The 25,472-nt window shown below is 42.6% G+C and overlaps 1 protein-coding gene and 1 long non-coding RNA gene across 2 annotated transcripts in view; one reads left to right on the plus strand and one right to left on the minus strand.

The window, feature by feature from the left end:
• The window catches only part of LOC308468285 (inhibin beta E chain-like), a 134,726-nt gene that overhangs the window by 77,467 nt on the left and 31,787 nt on the right, over positions 1 to 25,472 (plus strand). The window lies entirely within an intron of this gene.
• On the minus strand, positions 17,715 to 21,883 carry LOC308468703. The gene is made up of 2 exons (XR_013981825.1): positions 20,318 to 21,883; positions 17,715 to 19,767 (listed from the first exon to the last, which is right to left on the minus strand). It is a non-coding gene; the product is annotated as an uncharacterized lncRNA (long non-coding RNA).

Here is a 25,472-nt window from a genome sequence, read left to right on the forward strand (position 1 = left end):
ATGACACCCTTGAGATGGTTAAGAGCTTTGAGAACTTAAAAGAAAAGTCACATGACCCAAGGACAGTCCACACATATATACTGGCCTATTCCTACTGCTTTTTCTTAATGGTGACTGCTCCTGCCTATACTGCACAGAAAAAGCAACTTGGTTCCAGAAATTCATTCCAACTGTGCAGATAACATGTAATGGATAGAATTCTACAGGGTGGGGTATTAGTGTGTGAAAACTGTCCAGATCCAATGATCCCCAGATAGTGGAGATGTCAGGTGCCATCCTGGTGCCCAGGCATCTTCAGTTGGTCAGAAGTGGTCAAAAGCCAAATGCAAAATGCACCTGGCTAATTTCAAACACTGGGTCTCCCCATTGGAAGTTTTTAAGCAGATGCTAGATAGCCATCTGTCAGGGATACTTTAGTTGAGATTCCTGAATTGCAACAGGTTGGACTAGATGACCTTTGGAATCTCTTCCAACGTTATGATTTTATTATTTTAATTCCATGCTCTCCAAGCTCTCCTACATTAAAACCAGCTATATGAATTATGATATGCATATAATTGACAGTTTTCTTTCACATCTGATTTTCTGATCCAAAAGCTCTTCAAATTTCATTAGCTTCTCAAATCTTAAAATTTCCTTTGCTGTTTGAATGAGAAAATGCTGTGTTTGTAAAAACCAATAAAACTAGTATCAGTATAAGCCATTCATTTTCATCATGATCTGCTCAAGCTTGAATTCCATTACCATTTTAACAATAAATGCAAGCTTCAGTATGTACTAGCCCATACCCAGGTTAAAGAACTTAAAGGCTCCAACCCAGATTTGCATCTCTATTAGCATAGAGGCAACTCCAGCAAATCCAGTAAGGCCCAGATGATCATTATAATGGGATTAAGCATTCACACTGCATATGTAGTACAGAAGCCTGCATCTATGCACACACCTTCCCTTATAGATCAGGTTGATTTTAATGGCAACCATACCTTGGTTCAAAATAAAGTAGCTACAAAGGTGGTTTTCCATCTTCATAATTTTTTCAAAACAGCTACCTCATCATGGTTGCCTTTCATATATGCCCAAGTAGAAATACTTTCACTTGAATTGTTGAGCAGACATTGGATCATCTTAACTCTGGATATTCCCTTATCTAATATTTAGGCAAGTTTTATTCAAAGGATTTCTCAGATTCAGTGTGTTTCCCATTTTAAGTCTGCTGTTGCTTCACAGTTTTCATATTTTAATAATTCAAGTTAAACAAGTCATACTGCTGCTAAAATTACCCCCAAAAAAGCATAGAACAGGTTATTAATTAATATCAAAGCTATAAGTCTCTGGAAATTTAAGATTTTTTTTTATTTCTAATTACCGGTAAGATATAGCCATTCCATCCTGCCAACCGCATATGCATTCATATTGTGGCACATCCAAAATGGAAACTGGAAGCACATTAGACATCAAGTCTTCCTTGCTTCTCTGCAGCCCTTGCCACCAACAATATTCAGCTCCTCTGACCTTTGAGCTAAGAAGGCAATCAGAGTTGGTCCTAAGCGTGGTAAGCAAAGAGGAAATACAGAGGAAAACTCAATAATTTAACTTCGTTCCGACCTCCCGGCTTCCAGGGCACCTTGACAATGCCAAGGTTGCAGGTTTGATCCCCATAAGGGACAGCTGCATGTTCCTGCATTGCAGGCAGTTGGACTAGATGGTCCTCAGGGTCCCTTCCAACTCTGATTCTATGAAACATCTAGGAGTTTTTGACCACATGTACCCTAAAAAGACATCTACATCTTTCCCAATAGAGACTCTTACCTATTCAGAACTCCCACTCTCTCAGTTTAAGCAGTTTGGATGACCGCATTTAGATATTTTACTTTACAAATACTGTAAACAGAAATGCCCAAATGCCCCTACACTAAATCAAATTTTCCCTGGTTTTCACCCCATTTGAATTGCTAAAAGCAGTAGAGTACGAGCCAAACCCTCTTAACACCTCCAACAAAACAACATCTTCTGAAAGGGCAGATGTCCAGCACAGAAGCTGCCTTGTCACAACTAGTAGTATCCAACAAATGAGCAATTGAATAAGCCTGAAACAGTCTCATCCTTGCTTCTACAGAGCCTTTGGCCTAATAAGGGGAGGAATTTCTATTTCCATAGAAATATGCCAAGCTAACTGGGGGATAAATGGCTTTAACAAAATAAAGCTTCAAGTCCAGCAGCTGATAAGCTACTGATTCTGTAAAAAGAGACTTCATGGAAAAATTTTGCTAATTGAAGAACTACCAATTTGAGCTTTAAAAGTAGGGTGAAGGTCAGCAGCTGCCAATGTTATGCAGAGCACAAAGGTAAAAGGAGATATCTTCATTATTCTGAATGATGACTGACTTTTCAATGCTGAATTCCACAATGGTTTCTACCCTACAAGAACTGATCAACTGTCAAAGGTCAAAAGACTCCATTGATATTTGTCACTGGTGGAATTCCTTTCCACAAAGCAGTGGATATAGACGAAGTCTAAAATTAACTCTGCTGCCAGCTGTGTTTTCTTTTGTAGGCATGCACATGTGTTCATCTGTTCCATTTTAGCAAGCAGGATAACCACTAAACTGTAAACCGACGGACGTGGGAAATTCTTGTGCATATATTGTTCACCCAAGATTAGAGAAGGCAAGCAACACCACACAATCATGATCAACGTTGCAGTATATCAAGGTGTTGTTGTTTTTATCTAAGGGGAAACAATTCTATTCAGTTATTGTCTCTGCTGTCCATTATGATTGTAGCGAGCAATTGTAAAAACGGTCTGAATATTTTCAGTTCATCTGATGTAGTATGTAAGGCAGCTTCCAGAACTCAATGAAATTTTGTGCTCAATGAAAAGTCTAAGAAATGGAACAAAACTAGACACCTTTTTTTAAAAGGATATACATCTTCTCACAAACTGGAAGTCTGACTTTTACTGACTTTCATAACAGGCATGGGAGAAAATGTTGGAATTCCTAGTCACCAACACCATGGGAAGATATCCAACTAAGTCATACTCTAAGTAGACCCATACTCAGAGTATGACTAGTGTTTTTAGGAGCCAGCCCTGCCGAAATCTGAAATACTGCAACTGATAACACATACTGGAAGGAAAAGATGTGGGCATGTCCTATCAAGGATTCTTTCTGGCGAGAAATTATTGCTTGTATTAACTTTGCTTTGGAAAAATCATTGATATTTGCAGATGTTCATATCTTAAATCTTAAATATTAAATCATATTCCTGGAATGTAGGACCCAACAGATGGACAAGGAAAGTGGACCCTACAAGCCCTTAAAGTGTTAGAAACTCAGACATACAAGCTGATCATCAAATGGCAACGTAAACCTAGGTCACAGTTGCCACAACAGGCTGTCTAGGCGTCATACCCCCCCCCATAGAGTTTATTGTTCCTATTTATTTTTCATTGTTTATTGGCAGACCACAAGCTTAATGTGATCCGGCAGCTAAAGCTATTCTAGGTTGCATCAACAGAAGTATAGTGTCCAGATCAAGGGAAGTAATAGTACCACTCTATTCTGCCTTAGTCAGACCACACCTGGAATACTGTGTCCAATTCTGGGTGCCACAATTTAAGAAGGATGTTGACAAGCTGGAATGTGTGCAGAGGAGGACAACAAAGATGATCAAGGGTCTGGAAACAAAGCCTTACAAGGAGCGCTTGAAGGAGCCAATGATGTTTAGCCTGAAAAAAGAGGAGACCGAGAGGAGAGATAATAGCCATCTTCAAATATCTAAAGGGCTATCACATGGAATATGGAGCAGGTTTGTTTTCTCCTGCTCTGGGGGGTAGGACTTGAACAATGGCTTCAAGTTACAAGAAAGGAGATTCCGACTAAATATCAGGAAAAACTTTCTGACATTAAGAGCTGTTCAGCAGTGGAACAGTCTCCCTCGGGAGGTGGTGGACTCTCCTTCCTTGGAGGTTTTTAAGCAGAGGTTGGATGGCCCTCTGTCATGGATGCTTTAGCTGAGATTCCTGCATTGCAGGGGGTTGGACTAGATGACCCTTGGGTCCCTTCCAGCTCTATGATTCTACAATTATTATTATTAATTTCATTTCTATACCACTTTATATTTTAAAGAAAAAAATCTCAAAGCCGTTTACATCACATTAAAACATCAAATAAAGCAATCCAGATTAAAACACAATAAAGCTTCGCGTGGCATGAACTATGGAATGTAAATCTGAAATTTATGGCCTGAACGGCATTGAAGGAGAATATATGGAAAATGATATATAGGTGGCATCTTACGCCAGTAAAACTGGCAAAGATGTACAAAATGAAAAACAAGAAATGTTGGAAATGTGGCAGAGAGAGACCACATGTGGTGGACCTATGGTAAAGTGAAGTGAAGGGCTTCTGGGAATTAATTTATAATGAACTTTAAAAAGTTTTTAAGTACACTTTTCCAAAAACCCTGAAGCCTTTCTATTGGGACTGACAGGGAAGGAAATTAAAAAGAAAGATAAAAATCTTTTTCTGTATGCCACGACGGCAGCAAGAACTATGCTGGCGCAGAATTGGAAAACAGATTTAATACCTACTACATGGAATGACAGGTTAAAACGATGAATTATGCAGAACTGGCCAGATTATCAGTAAAAATACAAGACCAGGATGAACAGAAGTTTTATGAAAGTTGGAGTAAATATTTGGTGTATATAAGAGACAATTGTAAAACCTTAAAGACACTGGCAGGTTAGATTAACTCTAACAGCATAGGGTAAAGCAGATAAACAAACAGAATACACGATGTAAGAAAATATATGATACTTACCAAAGGGGTGACTATATACTCAAGGGCCAGTGAAAGAAACAGATTTAGACCAATTTTTGAAAACAAATGGATTACAAAAAATATCTCAAGAAAAGAGACTAATTTTGAACGACAGAATAACTGAACAGGAAATAGAAGGTGCCATTCAAAATATGCAACTGGGCAAATCTCCAGGACCAGACGGCTTGACCTCTACATACTATAGATCTTTAAAAGAATGGTTAATTCAACCATTGAAAGAGGTCTGCAACGAAATTATGGAGGGGAAGAGGGCACCAGAGTCGTGGAAAGAAGCGTATATTACACTTGTACCAAAAACAGAGACTGAAAAGACACAACTTAAGAACTACCGCCCTATATCATTACTTAATGTGGATTATAAAATTTTTGCAGATATTTTGGCGAAGAGATTTAAGAAGGTGCTGTTGGAAGAGATTCATAAAGACCAAGCGGGCTTTCTCCCAGGAAGACATTTGTCCGATAATTTGAGGAATATAATCGATATTTTGGAAAAGCTAGAAGTGAATATTAACACTAAAGCAGTGTTGATATTTGTAGACGCGGAGAAAGCCTTTGACAATATTTCTTGGAACTTTATGAAGAAGAATCTACAGGGTATGGGGGTAGGCCAAGGTTTTGAGAATGGTATAAGTGCAATTTATTCAGAACAAAAGGCTAAACTAATTGTAAATAATGTTGTTACAGAAGAACTTAAAATTGAAAAAGGGACACGACAAGGTTGCCCAATTTCCCCACTTCTTTTTATTTCGGTCCTGGAGGTTCTGCTGAATATGATCAGAAGGGACCAGATGGTTAAAGGTATACAGGTCGGAATTAAACATTATAAATTGAGAGCATTTGCAGATGACTTAGTATTGACGTTACAGGAGCCAGAATCTAGTACAAAAAGGGTTTTAGAACTGATTCAAGAATTTGGTCAAGTGGCAGGATTCAAATTGAACAAATCAAAAACCAAGGTTTTAGAGAAAAATTTAACACCGTTTGAAAGAGAGAGGTTTCAGAATGAGACAGGTTTAACAGTGGTCAAGAAAGTTAAATACCTGGGGGTTAACATGACAGCAAAAAATGGGAATCTATTTAAAGATAATTATGAAAAATGTTGGTCAGAAGTGAAAAAAGACTTAGAAATTTGGTCAAATTTGAAGCTTTCACTGCTAGGCCGTATTGCTGCGATAAAGATGAATATATTGCCTAGAATGTTGTTCTTGTTTCAAACTTTGCAGATTGTGGACAAAATGGATTGTTTCAAGAGGTGGCAGAAAGATATCTCTAAATTTGTCTGGCAGGGCAAGAAGCCTAGAATAAAATTTAAAATACTAACAGATGCAAAGGAAAGAGGTGGATTTGCCCTGCCAGACCTTAAACTTTATTATGAATCAGCAGCCTTTTGCTGGTTGAAAGAATGGCTACTTCTTGAAAACACAGACATTTTGGACTTGGAAGGTTTTAATAATGTATTTGGATGGCATGCATATCTATGGTATGATAAGGTCAAAGCACATAAAGCATTTAAAAATCACATTGTTAGGAAAGTGTTATTCAATGTTTGGTTAAGATATAAGGATTTGTTAGAAAACAAAACCCCAAGGTGGCTGTCACCAATGGAAGCGAAAGCCTTGAAAAAGGTCAATATGGAGGTCAAATGGCCGAAATATTGGGAAATTTTGGAACAAGACGGAGATAGACTGAAATTGCAGAGTTTTGAAAAACTAAAAAACAAAGTGCGAGACTGGCTTCATTATTATCAGATAATGGAGGCATTTAAATTGGACAGGAAAATTGGCTTCCAGGTGGAAAGATCCAAATTAGAAACAGAATTGTTAGAACCCAAAACTAAGAATTTGTCAAGAATGTATAACTTGCTGCTGAAATGGAATACTCAAGATGAAACGGTAAAATCGGCTATGATTAAATGGGCACAGGACGTTGGACATAACATTATGTTTGCTGACTGGGAACAGTTATGGACCACAGGTATGAAATTTACGGCATGTAATGCCTTAAGAGAGAATATTATGAAAATGATATATAGGTGGTACATAACCCCAGTCAAGCTTGCGAAAATTTATCACTTGCCCGATAACAAATGTTGGAAATGTAAAGAAACTGAAGGTACATTTTTTCACCTTTGGTGGACGTGCCCAAAGATTAAGGCTTTCTGGGAAAAGATATATAATGAATTAAAAAAGGTATTTAAGTATACCTTTCCTAAGAAACCAGAGGCCTTTCTCCTGGGCATAGTGGGCCAAATGGTGTTAAAAAAGGATAGAACTTTCTTTATGTATGCAACAACAGCAGCAAGAATACTCATCGCAAAGTATTGGAAGACACAAGAACTTCCCACGCTGGAGGAATGGCAGATGAAACTTATGGACTATATGGAATTGGCGGAAATGACTGGCAGAATCCGTGACCAGGGAGAAGAGTCGGTGGAGGAAGATTGGAAGAAATTCAAAGACTATCTTCAGAAACACTGCAAAATTAAGGAATGTTAGAAGGATGTTGGATTGAAAATAAGTGGTTTCCAGCTGTACGGGTTAAAGTTAAGGATAGATTAAGATTAAAGATCAAGATTAAAGATGTTTAAAGAAATGGAAATTTGATAATAAAAGGGAAAAATTTAAAGGTATATGACATTAAGAACAAGGATTAGGCTCAAAAAAAGTTGAAATTATATATTTTAATATTTTATTAAACTAAAGATTGGGTTTAAAAAAGTGGAATAGAAACTGCTGGACAAATAATGTAGATTGGAATACAAAATAGGGAGGTATGAGGAAGTCCAGAAAATAAGTAATTTAAAATTGGGAATGGAAAAGAGAGTTGGTTTTTAATTGTTATGTTTTGTGTTTTTATTGTTAAATTTTGTATTGTTTTTTCATGTGTGTTGTTTTTCTTTTTTCTTTGTTTAAAACTTTAATAAAAATTATTAAAAAAAAACAAAGAAAGGGGTGAAGGGACGTATGAAGCTTGGCAGAATCAAAGATATATGTGCGATTTATTTGTATAATGAATGTATGTTTAATGAAAATCAATAAAAATTTATAGGTTTAAAAAAAAAATAGAACACAATCAAGCTTCAAGGGAAGTATTTCAGATCCTTCTCTAAGTGACATTTTGCTTTCCCCTTATTTATTTGCCTACTAAATTTATATAGCTGTTCCATAGCAGAAGTACTCTAGGAAGCCAGGGTGGTGTAGTGGTTAAGAGTGCTGGACTATGACCTGGAAGGCCAGGGTTCAAATTCCCACTCAGTCATTAAGCTCACTGGGTGACCTTGGGCCAGTCACAGTCTCTGAACCTACCTCACAGGGTCTTTGTAGGGATTAACTGAGGAGGGAGGTGAACCATGTACTCCTTGGAGGAAAAGGTGGGATATAAATGCAATAAATAAGCTCTTCTCCTTACCTGCTGAAGAAAGCTGGAGGGGCCAGCCAGATGGAGATGTCATTCGCCAACCTGGCATCCAGATATCTCCATGTGGTCACAATTGGACCTGTGCAAAATGTGCCTGGCTAATTTCTAACACTGTCTTATTGTTGCAAAGAGACTTACACCACAAGGCTGGAAGAATAAACACCAATCATCTCAGTGCTCTGAAAATTTCACCACCTTTTCTACATTTGAGTGTACAGTTCATAATCATCAATCTCATTTTGATACATATTTGGGCATATAGGTTGCCTACATTAACTTATGAGTCTAAGTCAAGATGGATGGAGTATTTTAACTATTAATGTCAGCAAATTGAGTTGCTTCTTTTTTATACTGTATCTGCAAATGAAAAAACAAAACAAAAACCTAGATGCAAGCCCTAAACCTTACTGAATTTTTCTATCAACTTCTTAGATGATAGCTACTTGTTTCTAGATGCTTGGACTTTTTTCAAAGTTGCTCCACAACCCAGGCTGTTCCCACAAATGCCCCCTATCTGGAGTATGAATGGGCAAGGAGCTTAACGTACAGAAAAGGGTAAGTAAAATGATCTCAAGTTTAAGGGAGAGGAGAGACAACTAAATCTGAAGACATGGGCAAGTATAGGCTCCTGCTCTCCATAGTTCTAGTCTGGGAGACACATGCACCTACCTTCTGTCAACAGGTGAAGATTTTGTGTGTGTGAGAGAGAGAGAGAGATGCCTTTCCAGGGTACTGACTGAATTCAACCACCCTAGCGGAGACAAAGGACTGCCATCACATTGTACTAACCCAAGGGGAAGGGCCACAGCTCAGCGGGGGGAAATCAGTTTTACATGCCAAAGGTCCCAGCTTCGATCCCTAGCATCTCCAGGTAGGGTTGGGAATGCCCCCTGTCTGAAACACCGGAGGGCTACTGTTAGTCAGGGCAAACAATATTAAGCTAGAAGGACCATTGGTATGTCACAGTAAAAGCAGCTTTCAGTGTTCCTATGTACCAATGGATCACTTTCTCCACAATGAGAACACAATGTTGGGAACCTCTCTTGAAGTGCAATCCTATATCCATCTACTCGGAAATAAGTCCCATTTTCATTAGGTCCACTCTCAGGCAAGTGGCTTGGAATGAAACATACATGGCCAGTCTGCTTTGAATTTATCTCTTTCTGGGATAAAAGTCTAGGCAATGAGAATCAATCCCATGCCACTGTAAAACATGGAAACAAGCCTTCATGACTAACTGCCCTCTCCCTTGGTAAGATGGCAAGGTCAGAAATAGAACCCAGTGTCATCAGAAATTCTTAGAGAGGTCACTGTATTTTCACTCCTACAGATTTTGCTCAGTTCCCTCCCCTGAAGAGCTCACAGTTTCTATCTTTAGATGCTTACATGGCCCCAATACATCTGTATCCTAGTACATAGTCTTAAACGTATCCGTCCCCAGAAATATCCTGCCCAGGCAAGGAATCAATATGGATGGAAGCCTAAGGTTTTCCAAGGCTAGCAGCCCAGATTCTGACATGCAACACAAACTCGGGCACATTTATTCAACATATCCCAATGAACTCAATTGTACTTATTCTCTAATAAGTGTGTCTAGAATTGTACCCTGAAGCACTGTTGCCTTTAAGAGAATTTACTTCCAAGGAGGTACTTTTGGGTTCACAGCAGGAGTGGTCTTCCCCAAGGAGTATGCATCAAAGCCAGGTAACAAATTAGACCTTCTACGTACAAAAGTTGAGCAACTGAACAGGTTTCCCTTTTCACAGAGAAAATAAACACTTTATTTCAAATATACCACAACTGTTCCTGCCAAAAAGTAATGTTGCTGCATAATCCACCCACTGCAGCAAATGTTGCTTACTTGGACTACCTAGGACTGGTGAATGGCTGCTATCTATCTTTAAAGGAAACTGACAGAGGGCATCTTGTCTCCATTCAGCAACTACCACTCTTGAAACACCCATTATTCTGCCCCCAACACCCTCTGAAGAAAGTATCAGGAGGCACGTCACACTCAGGTCAAAACATGAAAGGTCATTTATTTACAAGGGAATAAAATGTTAGAATATTTTCCAATATTGTTGTTGTTGTTATTAATTTAATTTATATGCCGCCCTATACCCAGAGGTCTGATGTCAATATTAATCAACAGTCCACAAATGCTGACTACTTTGCACATCTTCAGTGTGCCAAACGAATGCCTTCACTGACCTTGATTTTAAGACATAAGGCTACCACAGCCCCACTGAACCACAATATTACTTATCTGGAGCACCAGAGGGGTCACTGATATTGGTGCATCAGAATACTTCGTTTAGTAATGTTTTCTTTTGAAATGTTTGAGATTCTTTTTGTTTTTTTGTTAAGTTTGCTGCATTACCTGTGAGATCTGTAGCAAACCTCCTTTGTAATACTTTATTTTGAAATCTTTAAGACAATATTTTAGTTTCCTGTAAATTACTGTATGTTCCTTTAAATGTATACTTTATATTTGCCTTTCTTTAGTAATGCTTTATTTTGATTGTTTTATTTAATGTTTAGGTTGTAAACTGCTTTGGATTCCCCCACCTTAAAAATATAAAGTGGTATAGAAATGAAATGAATAATAATAGGCCTCACCCTTCTGCCTCCTTGAGAGCTCTACCTTCCAGTCCCTCTCTGAACAAAAGCAGTGGCAACCAAAGAGAGAGAGAAACCAGGGGAGTGATGAGGGAGGCAAGCAAGCTTGAAGGCTCAAACATGGAGTGTGGAGACTAGAGTAGCCTAGCTTCCTCCAGAAAGTCATTCTAACCTCTGTACGTCAAGGTCAAGTCTCCAAGCTCATACATGGAGCTTCAGCTTTCTAGTTTTGTAGTAGGGTGCAAGGAAGCGATCTCTGTGGCATGGAATTTGCAAGGTGGCATTCACTGGCTCCATTTGAGTTCAAGGACCTGTGGCAAAGGATCAACTGAGAGTCAGGTTTCTACAATGAGCTCAAATTTGCAAAGGCTGCTGGGCATTCTTAGCAGTTATCTTAGTTTAAGTTGGATTTGCTGGAACCGCAGTTTAGTAACTTGGCATGGTCTTTACTACGGTAGGATATACAAAAGTTGATGACAGAAAAGTAGTCAGGAGAAAGAGAGGAAGAGCAAGCAAAGAGGGATGCCCAGTCCACCTTTGAAATATGTGGTCAGGGGCTGTCAGCAGGTGGACATATCTGATAGAATGAGGCCCTCAGCACTAACAACAACAGGTCCCCTCTGTTGCTGCGGATCAAAAGTCTCTCTTCCTTAAAGAACGAAGATGGTCCTTGGAGTGACTTCACAAGAACAAGAAAATTAAGAAGATGCTGAATAAGTTGTAGCAGAAAAGACATGTTGTAGAACATCACACCCTAACCACAGGGGCCACTACTTAAACTTGCAAAGCAAAATAAATAAATAAAGGGGCACATCATGCATACTTAACTGGGAGAACCTACTGCATGAGAGTACTCAACAGCTTGGCAAGACCAAGTAAAGGACTATCTGTTATTCCCTCGAAGGAGTGTTGGTGATATGAATCCATTTCCAGATATCATCACAAACACACACCAGGAACTTTTCTTGCATTTCTCAAGCCCTCTGTGTAAAACTGTTACTGAAGCTGGGAAGGATTTTTGTTGGGGGAGGGGGTAGATTTTAAGAAGATAAACAGTCTTGAAAAAGTGTTTTGCCACATTTTTGCTGCTGTTTTATTTCAGGAAGATATGGGCTGCGAGTTAAAGCTGCTGGCTACCCTGAATGTTCCTCAGAGAGAAAGATAATGCAGAAAGATATGGGCTGCAAGTTAATGAAAGGATCCCCTCCCCCCGGAATCCCCTGAATGTTCCTCAAGTCACCCCAGGGTGCCATAGAACACCGGTTGAAAACCAATGCTTTAACTCATTTACAGGTAGACTTGTTTCCAAAAGCTGCTCAGACTTGTATTTTGGCAAAATCACAGTGTGAGGAGTTCCAGAATTGAGAGGCTGTCACTGAGAACATCTCCCTGTCCTTGCTTATTGAACCTAACACACAGCTGGTATCATTAGCATTCTCCGTATTTCTCAGAACTTTACAACATCATGCTGCTACCAAATCTCCTGACATTAGCAGCAGATGAAAATGCTTTTTACACCTCCGCTGCTGGATATTTAGGAGCCACAGGCAAGCAAGAGATAAGGTGATCCAGCCTGCAAATATGCAAAAAGCAGAGCCTCTGTAAAACTACCAAATCTACCAGTGTGAGAATCTCACAGCATGGCTGCGATAAAGGAATATGCCTCAGCTCTTGCAACTGCCATGGCCACAGCTTGATCTGCTCCACTTGACCGAGAAATGAAGATCTGAAGCGCCACACTGAAGGAGGGCACAAGAGTCTCTGCTAAGATTCTCTCGACAGCTGCGTTCTCTGAACACAAGGCGGGAGCGAAGAGGGAGACCAACCGGAGAAAATAGTTTCCGACGGCATACACCACTGTCCATCATTCTCTGCTTCAACACAGACTCCAAATACTCTCTTAACCCCATTCATTGTTCGGATTCGGACCTGTTGCACAGGTGGAGCAGGAAATATAACCTCCAGTATCTGCTACATCCGGGACAACGAAGTCTTCCCCTACGCAGAGCCCTAACCGTGGAAGGGGCTTTAAACAAAACAAACAAGGAACAGCTAAAGCAGCAGCACCTCCAGCCGCCTTTGCCACCCCCAAAATCGCCCGAACCCCGAAACTACAACTCGCAATGCCGAAAGCGGAAAGACAAATGGGGGGATTCCAATCCCAGCCCCCCTTTGGACGAGATCGCGCTTACCTTGGGGGGAGAGAGGAGGGGAACCTGTGCCCCCCTCCCCTCGCTGCCGTGTCCGGGCGGTGCTGCTGTGGTCGCCGCCTGCCTTCCTCCTCCTCCTCCTCCTCCTCGGGGCGGGGAGGGAGCCCAAGGACCCGCTGTGCTCCCCGCTTCCTCTGACGTGAGAGACGGAGCGGAGGTAGAGGAGGCAAAGGGAAAGTGGAGGGGGGAGGAGAGAGGCAGCGGGAGGAGGCTCTGCGGAGCAACAAGTGCAGGGGAGGGAAAGACCGCGGGGGGGGCTGGGGCTCCAGGTGGGATGAAGCTGGAGGGAGGCGCTGAGGGCCGGAGGGGAGAGGGAAATGGCCTCAGCCGCCCCGGCGGGCCCGTCCGAAGCTTGGCCCAGAGGCGGGGGTCAAGGCCCGGCAGGCCCAGCGAGCGAGCAAGGCAGGCGGGGGCGGGGGGGGGCTGGCCCGGCGGCGGCTGTGGTGGTACCTGGCCGAGGGGGCTCGTGAGGACAGGTAAGGCCGCCGCCGGTGAGGAGAGGGGAGAAAAGAGGGGCAAAAGAAGAAGAGGGGGGGAGGGGGGAACAACAGCACCTTTCCCCAAAAACAATATTTAAAAGAGGAGGAAGGGGGGAGGAAGAAAGGGGGGGAGAAAAAAAAAAGAAACAGAAAAGGGGAAAAGAAGCGCCGGCCCCTCCCCCTGGCCGCGCGCGCGCGCGCGTGTGTATGTGCATGTGCGTGCGCCCGCCGCTTGCGTCACTCGCCCCAGTGCGTGAGGCCGTAACCCTGCGCGCGTCACGACGCCGACGCCGCTGCTCCCGACGCGCCTAGGTCACGGTTGCCTTGGCAACTGCGACGCGCCCGCCCTCGCGCGAGACCCTCGGCTGCTCGGCTCGCCCGGGAGCGGGAGGGGAGCGAGGAGCCGCCGAGTCCCCGGCGGGGCTGCGGGAACAGCGGCCCGGAAATGTGGCCGGTGCGGAGGCTGCCGATGTGGGAGGGAGCAGCCAGACCCAACAAATTAGCGTGAGAAAGCGTGAAGTCCGCAGAGCTGTATCGCTGGCAGGCAGGTAGAGAGGGCTCTGCGTGGCGTCATTTTCCTTCCTTCCTCCCCTGGAGAGCAAGGAGCATATAGTACTAACTACAGTATAGTACCGTTGGCTAGTTATTACTTTTTGCAGACGTTAATATCTATTAATTTTATGTACAGATTTTGAGAAAATCTACCCTGTATGGTACCTACAGGGTACCCTGTATGGTACTACAGTGGTACCTCAGGTTACATACGCTTCAGCTTACATACGCTTCAGGTTACAGACTCCGCTCACCCAGAAATAGTACCTCAGGTTAAGAACTTTGCATCAGGATGAGAACAGAAATCATGCTCTGGCAGTGCGGCGGCAGCTGGAGGCCCCATTAGCTAAAGTGGTGCTTCAGGTGAAGAACAGTTTCAGGTTAAGAACAGATCTCCAGAACGAATTAAGTACTTAACCCGAGGTACCACTGTAATGCCATTGTTCTGTCCCGCAGAGCAAGAGGAGGGCTCCCAGGGTTCGGGATACTCAGGTTCCCAAAGAAAACTATCCACACTACCAGATTGAACAGGGTGTAGTAGTTTATTTAAAGGAAAAGCAAACTCACAACAAAAGGTCTGAAGGCTCCCTCCTTGCCCCTGCTTCCAGCACATTGTGGGACAGGCTCCACAGCAAGTAAATAGCTTGTCTGCAACCAGGTGCTGGAGCAAATGCTTTTTATACAGTAGAGCAGCCCACAGGTAGCCATGATCTCCACCACACCCAAGGTTCCCCACAGGCGGCTGATATTGCTCCAGTTAGGCCTGAAACATAGTATCACACACCCATGGATGGTGGTAACTGCCTTCCTTGAGCAGGTCAATTAGCCTGCTTCCCAAGTGTGTTGCACGAAAGCTTAGTGCTACAGCTGCCACTAGTTGTGAGGTTATCTTGAGTATTTAGCTAGTGCTAGCAAAGCTCCTGGAACAACTCACCTATGGTTCAACACAGCCATTGCTGTGAACCAATGCATGTTTATGAAGTAAGTAAACCTTGTTTTCAACTTACTTAAGTTGTTACCTGATTCCTTCTTAATGGGGGTGAGAAGGAGGAAGCCAGCTTACTTCATAACTGGACTTGCTCAAAACAAGGTTTTACATCCTTCTTCCTATGCTTTTAATTCTGCTGCCCTTTAGGCTGGCAAATCCTCTGCATGATTACTTGGGAGAAAGTCCTCATTACACACAGAGAGAGAATATCCCATTAGTTGGATAGATATACATAAGGCGCTTTTCGTTTCAAGGTGAACAGGTGTGCAGAATGGTGGAAATGTGGTTGGAGTTACACTAGGTCATTCCCCACCCCGCCTGCATATTTAGGGTTTTCAACACAAGGCCTCTTCAAAATATCTTTATTTATGTTGAAATAATTTGTTTCAGAATATGCCCAAATGCCTCACCTTCTGCTGTAGATGTTACCACACCAGAGAATTTATTATGGCAGAAGCTTTTATGGACAAGAGTCTGCTTTGTCAGATGCATGAAGTGTTATCCGAAGTTGCCTGAGTGAGGTAAAAGGAAAAGCAGAAAGTTCTGCAAAAGTCTAAACTTATGCAAAGGTGTAACAGCAGCCACTAACAATGTAGCATTGCATCCTGGCATTGGTAAGCTAAGTAATGCATGTAGTGGAATTGTAAAAATAGACAAACACCCATTTTCTCAATTCAAGCCACAAGTGATAGAAGAGAGATTATAGTTAAGCGGCCCAAGTGCTGTCAGTCAGCCATTATCAATAGTGAATGCTGGAAGGGAAAGGGAACGATGGGGTTGAGGTGGGAGAAGGGACTTGGACGGGCACTCCCAATGGTTAAGAGATGAGTCTACATGGAATCTACACCAAGCCAAGGTTCCTTTGTCAAGGGTGTCACCCAGGCAATTCACAAAGTCCCTGAAACTAGCTCCACCCATCTATTGGTCACACTGCAGCATGCGCAAGGAAGATTGGGCTTTTAGGTATTAGACCACATTTATTTAAACATGTGCTTCCTGCTGGGCACCATGTAGCATATCCATCAAAATGCTTCAAAGCAGGTTGATCTTCCAAGCTTCAAGCATAAAAAAGTGTGCCAAACAGTGCCATAGTCCAAAACATGGCACGTCACCAGTACACAAGTTTTGACCTTCAATACACTGCCAATATCAACACATTGCACACCTTTCATTGCTAATGCTAATTTGTATTGCATTATTTCACACTTTCCAAACACCAAAGAGTAGGACGTTCCAGGTCATTTTGCATTATCATTCTCCCTGGGAGGGCAAAGACTATCATCATTTTTGAAATATCAGTTTGTTTACAAATACACAAATCAAGCTGCAGCAAACTCATTGGCCACATTTGAGTTACCCTTAGCCTGCAGGCAGACCTTTCTCTGACTTCCATGTGAGTCACAGGCCCCCTCCCCATTGCTCAGCTGATCGGTGGTGGAAACAGCTGAACAACATACTGATAGGCAAGCCCTCAACAGTTTCCAGCAGAAATCAGCTCTGCAATGAAAGGAGGTGCGTGATAGGATTGTTGTTTCATAGGCAGTGGTTAGTGCTAAAGCAGCATCAAATCCCAAAGAGAGTCAACCCTGAAGCACCAAGCTCCAAAAATATAGCGTTTATTTTTCTCTCTCTCTGTGTGTGGCCAAATTTAAAATGGCTCTATTTCTATATGTGTATATATAGCCCTTCCATAGCTCGAGCTCAAACTTTTCTAAAACCACCAAACAGTATGAAAACCCCCACACCAAACTCATTCAAAGGACAAATTACACAGTAGTTAAGTCAATGGAATGAAAACTACTCAGAGCAATAATGCAGTTATATCCATCCAAGACTGAAAAAAATGCCTGGGCAAAAAGAACCTGGTGGCACTGAACTATGTCTAAGGATGAGGCCAATCCAAGTTCCCTAAGAATGGAGCTCAAAATAGCGGGCGCCACCACTGAGCAGATGCTGCTGCACACGCCTTGAGATTCTGCTTGTGAAGGATAGGAGCATTTAGGGGCATGGTGAGGTACATATGGGAGAAAGCACTCCCTCCTGTCTTTTGGCCCATATCTCACACTCAGGGTGAGCAAAGCAAGTTCACAGCCTCCACCTTGCCTGTGTGTGACCTGACCATCCAAAGTACCAAGATGCTATTTATTATTAGTGGCCCACCCATACCAAAAGTAAAAGGAGGCATTGAACAATAAGAAAGCATCACTCATATTAATCATTTTTAAAAGGATTGGTCTTTCCCCCACCCCACCCCAAATAGGGTCCTAACAAAAGGGCACCCCAAAAGGGCAAACATAAGACTTGCTAAGTGTGGGTACCTTATGATGAGAAGAGTCCTGGACTTTCTTCTGGAGCAATAACGGACTTGCAAAAAACCCCTCAGTGAATGCTATATGGTTTGGCAGGTTCTGAGTGTATGTTGAACCAAAAAGTCCTATGGAAATGCAGTGAGTCATCTCACACTGGGTTCCTAGTTAACCAGACTCTGTCCAAAGTATTCTTGTCAGCACCCTCAGAAACAAGAATGCCTACATCACTGAGGGCTCTACAAAAATCGTGTGCCCCCCCCCCACCTCTGGTATCTTCAATAATAAAATGTCATCTGTACTGTTATATTTATTCAGAAGAACACATAACAAATATAAACAAACAAGGGTTGTCGGCTACAAGATACAAAACTGAGCTTAGTTAGAACACACAAAAGGATCATGCAGGAAAACACAAATATCTAATTTAGTCTGATAAAAGCCCAGTGTGTATATCCCTTCAGATCTGCAAGGAGAATTGTGAGCCACAGGAAATCCAAGTTCTTCCAGATGAGAATGAATAATGCCTCTTGTGGTTTCATCTTGAGCCACCCTACAGTGCTGTGTAAGTTTGTCAGAGCCAGATACCCCATATTGTCATACCATCTACCGAGAGCGCAGTCTTCTGTTCTTTCCCAGTTAAGTGCTACTTCCATACACATGGCCACATGTTAGGAGATCATATGGGATATCATTATTGCACCTGCTAAAGAGGGAAAACGGGACTAGCCCTGACTCCACAGTGCAACACTTCAGAGATAATTTTAAAGACAGCTTACCCTAAGCTTGGACACTCCCACCAGAGGTTCTCGTGGCTTGACGCCCCCTCCAGCATAGAGATGACACAGAATGATGAATATAACTACCTGTAAGTCTCACTAGGCTCCAGTGCTACATGTGAATAATGTTCAACATTGACTCTTTGATCCTAGCAGAGATAGTTCTGGAAGGAGGTGCATACCACATTGTCATCCATTCCCCTTCAGTGACAGCCTCACTTCCCAGAATTGCTTATGCCCACCTCCATCTCTAAATTAATAGTCCAGAATTATGTTGTATATATCTGCTGCTAGGCCCTTCACTCATCTGGTACTGAACAGAGTAAGAGATCATGCTGCTCCCTGAGTGCAACCTCACAGTAATGCATATGATGACACCTGCAACTTTGAAGCCAATTGAGGGCTTATCCACATTTCCTCTTGTCCCGCTGCTTTCCCTTAGGGGAAACTGCTCTTTAACACTCAGTCAGAGCAAACAGCCATCTGGGTTTTCCTTGGACTGCCATTTGTTCAAGTGTGGGTTTTACCTGGAAAAGGAGCAGGTCAAGGGGGAAACCGCTCAGCCCCATGCTTTCTAAGCACAACACAAGCAGAAGTGTGGATAAGTCTTAAGCCCCAGCTCCTCCAGCTAAGCTTCCATTTTGTTGCATTGCCAGCAGTTTATACCTCCTGTACAAGTCTTGAATTCCGTGGAATCCCTTCCTTTCTCTCTCACACCCCGCCCCCCGCAATGTTGCTTGTATTGAAATGGTTCTGGAAATAATGGGTGGCCCACAAAGAGAGTCAAATTGGGCAGTGCAGGAGCCTAACACTGCACACATTTTGCCCACACTTTAAAAGCGGCCTGCAAAACCATGTTCTTTATATATATATATTTACATAGTTCTTTTTGTCTGTATAATTCTAAGCACCATATCATGGGTTCCCTGGTGGTCTCCCATCTAGGCGTCTCAGCTGACCCACAAAGTGTCCCTATTTCCAAGGGACAGTCCCAGATTTACAGAAGCCATCCCAGTTTCTGATTTGACCCCGGAATAACCCATTTTTCCTTAGGATATTCCTATTTTCATTGGAGAAATGTTGGAGCATATGGAGTTATGTGATTCCCAAGCCAAGGAAATAAGTAACTATACAACCTTTATAAGACATCTGAAGGGAAGGGGTTTTTTTGGTAATGTTTAATGATGTTTTTGTATAAGTTGGAAACTGCCCAGAATGGCTGGGACAGCCCAGTCAGAATCATCATCATCATAATGGAATAGGACATTCCTATTTTCATGGGAGAAATGTTGGAGGGCATGAGACAGATATAGGAGATAGCTAGTGCTCAGTAGATGCAGGAACAACTGCAGCTGGAATCCAAAGGAATAAGCACATTTCGCATATTATAAAAAGTGGAACATGGAGAAAACTTAGCAGCGTCACTTAAGAGGAGCAGTGCTTGTGGCTGCTGGTTTTCTCAGGGCCCAGGGTTGTTGGGTCGTGAGGTTCATTGTGACACCTCCCTCTGCTGGCTCATTGGTCACCAGAGCTCTAGAAGGCCTGGGGATCTCCTATGCTTGGATAATTCTGTGAGAGAGAGAAAGGAGAAGACATGTAAGTAGGATTTCTCTCAGTATCTGAATTCTGTGATGATAGAGAATTCATCTTGAGCATCGAGGTATTAGAGATTGCTGTGAGCCCCGTTTTTCTTTTCTAGGCTTTCCAGACTGAGAAGTCCTTTCCCACTTGGGAAAAAAGAATTAAAAAAATTCCTTTCCCAGAGACCTCCCCCTCGTCCACCGCCTCCCCCTCCCCCACTGGACCCCTCTTTGAGAGGACACAGAAGGTAAGACCCTTCAGCATATAGATATTGCTTCCAGAGTAATGTTAGTCCCTAAAGTTTTTTAGGAAAGGTCTGTCTGTGACTGTCTGAGGCCTATTTTGAGGTTCAGAAAAATAAAAATATCCCATGTGGCTCTTTGTTTCCCTGTAGGCTCTGCAGACCTCCTGCCATCCTGGTCTGGAAGAAGATGGCAGGAGGAAGAAATGCCAAGGAAAACATGAAGGTAATGTCTGTTTCCAAGGATATGTTCAGAGTAAATAGGAAACTCCCTAGAAATCAGTTATACTTGCTTGCCTTCTCTTCTTTGCCATTCAGATGATATAATAGTTGAAGACCTGGAGGGAGAGCAGGGGCTTTGAAGTTCTCATCATCTGTGCAGCAGACCGAGAAGACAAACAGGTCACCTAGTCACAGTCATCCCTGCTATGGGCACAGGACTTTGGTTATAACATCAATATGGAACAGTGGGAAAGGTTATGGCAGCAAGATATCAAATTTACATCATGTTATAATTTGAGGGAAAATACCATGAAGATGCTCTACCGATGGCATCATACCCCAGCTAAACTCACCAATATGTATAAAGGAAGCTCACCAATATGTTGGTGTTGCAAAAAGGAGATAGGATCATATTACCATATGTGGTGGACTTGTATGGTGATAAGCGAGTTTTGGAATAACATATATGATGAATTAAAAAAACTATTTAAACTTAAAAGAAAAGACCGGAGATTTTCCTTCTAGGAATATTACCAACAGAAATAAAGCAAAACACAAGACCACTGTTTATGTACTCAATTACAGCCGCAAGAATACTCGTAGCCAGAAGTTGGAAATGTGAAACAATACCAACAATAATAGACTGGCAAACACTCATGGTAGAGTATTTTCACTTAGCAAAGCTGACTGGAAAAGTTAGGGGAGCCCTAAATCAAAAAGTATAGAGAGAATGGATATTATTCAAGGAGTATATAAGATCACACTGTAAAAATGAAATTATCCTGGCAGAATTGAATGATACTTGTGTATAATAAATAATTGGAAATATATATTAGAAAAATATGCAGAAAAAGCTATAAAATAAACTGTGTGATAAAATTAAGATACTAGAAAAAGTACAGCGAGAATGATTGGAAGTTTTTGTTCTAGAAGAACAAAACTTTATTGGTCAAGATATGATAATACAACCGATATTCTTTTATTTTAATGTTAATTCTTCTTTGTTCTTTGTTTTTATTCTTGTTATTCCTTTTTCATTTTTGTGTGAAATTCTGTTGTAATTTTTTGTAATGTATTTGTATTATAGTATTTTAAATCAATAAAATAAAATAAAAACAAACAAAAACAAAGTCATCCCTGTTAGGATGAGAGACATCCCTGCTATCTCTTCCAACAGAAGCAATTAGCCAGAGCCAAAAAATGGCAGTAGGGATGATAATTTAGGTAAACCAATTTCCTCTCATGTTCTCCTTCGTAGTAAAGTTTCGGGGTGAGGAGCCATGGAACTCCTTGGAACTTACGGAAGGGCTGTACCTTGGTGGTAGGCAGTCTGATTGACATACAGAAAGCAGACTGATGGAAAGGGATGGAGTACCTGCCCCTTCTCAAGTGGGCTGCAAGAGGAAGGATGCTCTTCCTTTCCAACCAGCATAGAAACACTGCTCTCTACCTTTCCACTGCCAGCCCCTGACAGGCTAGTAAGACTTTTTGCAGGCTTGTAACTTTTGTGGGTTATTCACAGTGCTGTGTTCATATTTGGTTCAATTGTCATTTGTGTTGGTGACCAACTTTCCCCATTGCTGGATGCTATGCAGGCTTGAGGCCATCTTTTGGCAGATCTGCCCTCATGCTGCCGTTTTCCAGCACTACTCTAGTAATAATAATAATAATAATAATAATAATAATAATAATTTATTATTTATACCCTGTGCACCCCCCCATGGCTGGCAGTGCGCGGCTTTGCTGCCACCCCCCACTATCCGTGGTAATTTGGGGGCACTGAGTGGATATTTGCACCCTGGCGCCACATCTGCTAAAGACGACCCTGGAACCAACCTCACCATTTCCCAGTGAGCGTGTCTCTTTCTTTGGGGCTTCTGCATTTTGGGGCTGAAGGAGCACATTGGCCCAACTGCAGCATGCTCTGAGAAACAGCTTTTCGGTGAACATGGCATGCTGTCGTGAATGTCACCTTGCAGCTTGATCTGCCCTTCCTCTGAGACAGCCGCCCTCCTGGGGCACCAGGGCCACCCGGGTCACGGTGGGCTCTGGAAAGGAGCGGGGACGAGGGAAGAAGCGCCGGTGCCGCTATGGGGAACCAAGGGGCGGAGAGAGCCAAGCCCAAGTCCCCCCGGAGCCGGCCCTGGCCCCCTACAAAATGTTGAGAATGGTATTAGTAGTTAGCTGTAAGGAAGGGAAGAAACTACTGTTCCCATTATCCCTAACCATTCTAGTTGGGGTTGATGGGAATTAGAATTCAAGAATATCTGGTGAACCATATATTCCCAACCCCACTGTTAATCCTGGAATAAGTCCCACTGAATGCAGTTGCGCTTACAACTGCATGGATAGGATTGCACTGCCTATTTCGCAAATAAAACTAGCCAGATAAACAAACATGCTGGGGGTAGCATTGTATTCTCCTTCTCTGTTTATTGGGCAAGTTTGTACATCAGTTATTGTACTATATAAAATAATTGCTTCTGCAAGATGATACTGTGACTTTTAACTTTTCCTGTTTTGGTTGCTTGTGTTTTATAATTCTTTATAATTCTTTATTTTATTTTTCTTGTACTCTTCATATAATTGAAAATCAAATAAATTTGGGTGGGGGTGGCATCTAGCATGGGGAGCACAAGGCCCTCTTAATGTTATCAGACTCCCATCAGCCTCAGCTGACATGGCCAATGGTCATGGGTCATGGCCAATGGTCAGGGAGGATGGGAGTTGTAGTCGAGCAGCATCTAAAAGACCATAAGTTCCCTGTCCATAACTGAAGTGAACATAACATCCAAACTGCTAATATAACATCAGATATATATCACCAATACCTCTCCTACAAATGAAAAACAAAACAAAATAAATCTCCTGGATTTCCATGAGTTATAATTTTCATACATGTATTATTAATTATTAATAAAATACACATCAGTAGTTAATTAATCTATATATCACTGGACCATCATGAAGTCTCTCTAGGATCATGAGGACCCTGTGGCCCTCCTTTTGTTGCCGGACTACAATTCCCCCCATCCCTGAACATTGGCCATGCATGCTGGCTTGGGCTGCTGGGAGTTGGAGCTGGAAGTTGGATTGTTCCAAAGTTTCAGGCAGAGATAAGTCTTCGCCAATCCTGTTTCTTGAAGTCCTTTTAACTGGAGATGTCAGACTGAGAATGCAATTCCAAGCATGTTTACTGGAAAGACCCAATCCATTCAGTGTGACTTACTTGCAGATAAACATATATACAAGTTGCAACCTGAATTTAGGGTCTTCTGCTCCCAGAGCAATCAATATGTGCTCCGCCTTTGTGCTGCTGCCCCTCCCTGACATCACACAAGAGTCCTGGTGGGCAGTCAGTAGGTATTGGCTCCAGTGACAAATCAAGAGCAAGGCTTCCCAGGAGGGATCAGATCCAGCAATAGTCCCCATGCCTTGTGTTGCTGGCGAAAGTACATATCCAGCATGACTGATTAGGCAATTCCTGCATCAAACAGGAAGAGACTCCAAGCTCTCGTCAGCAAGGGGCCCAAGGTGATCAGCTGTGCAGCAAGGTAGATGGCAACACATCAAGGTTCAGGACACAGATTTCATTCCTTATCTTATTGGACTAGCTGCGCTGGGTGTTGCTATGGGACAAGATCCATGTTTGTGTACAGTGCAACTCTCCAGGGTCAAGTTCCAGCTTCAGTCTTGCCAGTGACGCTGGTGCACTTCACCTGTCACGTAATGCTGTGGGACCAGTTCCGTCTCATCATGAGCCTTCTGAGTTTCAGTGCCACTGCTAGTTAAATGTGCCAGCCATCTGCTCAAGAGCCCTGCAGATCACTGAAATTATGCACTCCTTACCCAAAGACCTGTAAAGGTACACTAAAGTCAAGGCAAATGAGGTTGGAGGGAATCTGAGAGGTTGACCTGCTCATTCACTTTTATGGTTCATACCAAGAGAAAGAGGGTGAACTCTTTTGAAATGGCTGTTCCTTCTTCCCCTTCTCACCTAAGCGCCTGTTTCGCTGTAGCACATTTCCTGTTCACACACAAAGAGAAGCACAGGAGGATGGCTTATGGCTGCATCCAAGGCAACCTGTTCTCCTTCCTCAGAAGTGGACAGGAGCTGGGGAGGAAAGACTTTTGTGCCTCTCAGCTCCAGGTTCTGGAGAGCCTTTGGGCAAGACACCCTCCATGGACCCTCCCTCAGGGCTCATCCACACTTCCACGTGGTCCGTGACTTCTAGGCATGGATCCAATAGGTTTTTCTTTTGTCCTGCCATTTCCCCCAGGATAACCCGTGGTTTACTGCTGAATCAGACCAAACGTCAATCAGGTTTTCTGTGGATTGACACTTGTTCTGATTCAGCAATAAACAGCAGGTTTTTCCGGGCAAAGGAAAACCTATCAGGCCCATGCCTAGAAGTCACGGACTAAAAGGAACAAAATTTGAGACAAAAGGAAGTGGTGGGTGAGCCCTTAGTCTATCTCCTCATCGCAGGGGACCCTTGTTGTAGGCACCTGTGCAGAGGTGTCATTCCTCAGCAGATGCCCAATCCTTGACACTATGGCAAAAGAAGGCCAGGTTGCCTTTGATTTGATTTTCCTCCTCGAAAGATCCACCAATGAGGAAGTGGCAGGAGGAGGCTGTGTACGCACCAAACCTTTGAAGAAGTTCTAATGCACATGGCTTCCCCTCAAAAAACCCAGGGACTGTAGCTTGCCTCTCGCAGAGCCCTTAATAAACTACAGCTTTCATTATTTTTTTGTCAGGTGGGATGTGCTTTAAACATACTTGACTCCAACTTGAATTTGAGCAAATGGCACTGTTCCTTGGGAAATTGAGCAGTCACTGCTGCAAACACAGGCTGTGTACACACTATACGTTTAAAATGTATCTGAAGAACGTTCTTTCTCTCAAAGAATTCTGGGCACTGTAGTTTACCCCTCACAATTCCCAGCAACCTTTAACCTATGCCCAGAATTCTTTGAGTGGGGGAATGTACTTTGAATTTGCTTTAAAGGTTTATAGTGTATATGCAGACACACAGAAAGTAGCTACTTTCTGGAAAGAGCCATTCTCTGGTAACCATCACCACCCAATTATTATTTTCCTACTGACCCTAGGAGAACCTCACAAACACTTATTGATCAAGCTGTGCTTTTGGTTCTTAACTAGGGAGGACAGGGCTTTTGAATGTTTAGGAGTTGTGTAAAAGAGGAGAATTCACCAGAGGAAGCT

This window comes from Podarcis pityusensis (assembly GCF_964106645.2).
Source record: "Podarcis pityusensis genome assembly, chromosome: 2".
Classification (NCBI taxonomy): Eukaryota; Metazoa; Chordata; class Lepidosauria; order Squamata; family Lacertidae; genus Podarcis; species Podarcis pityusensis.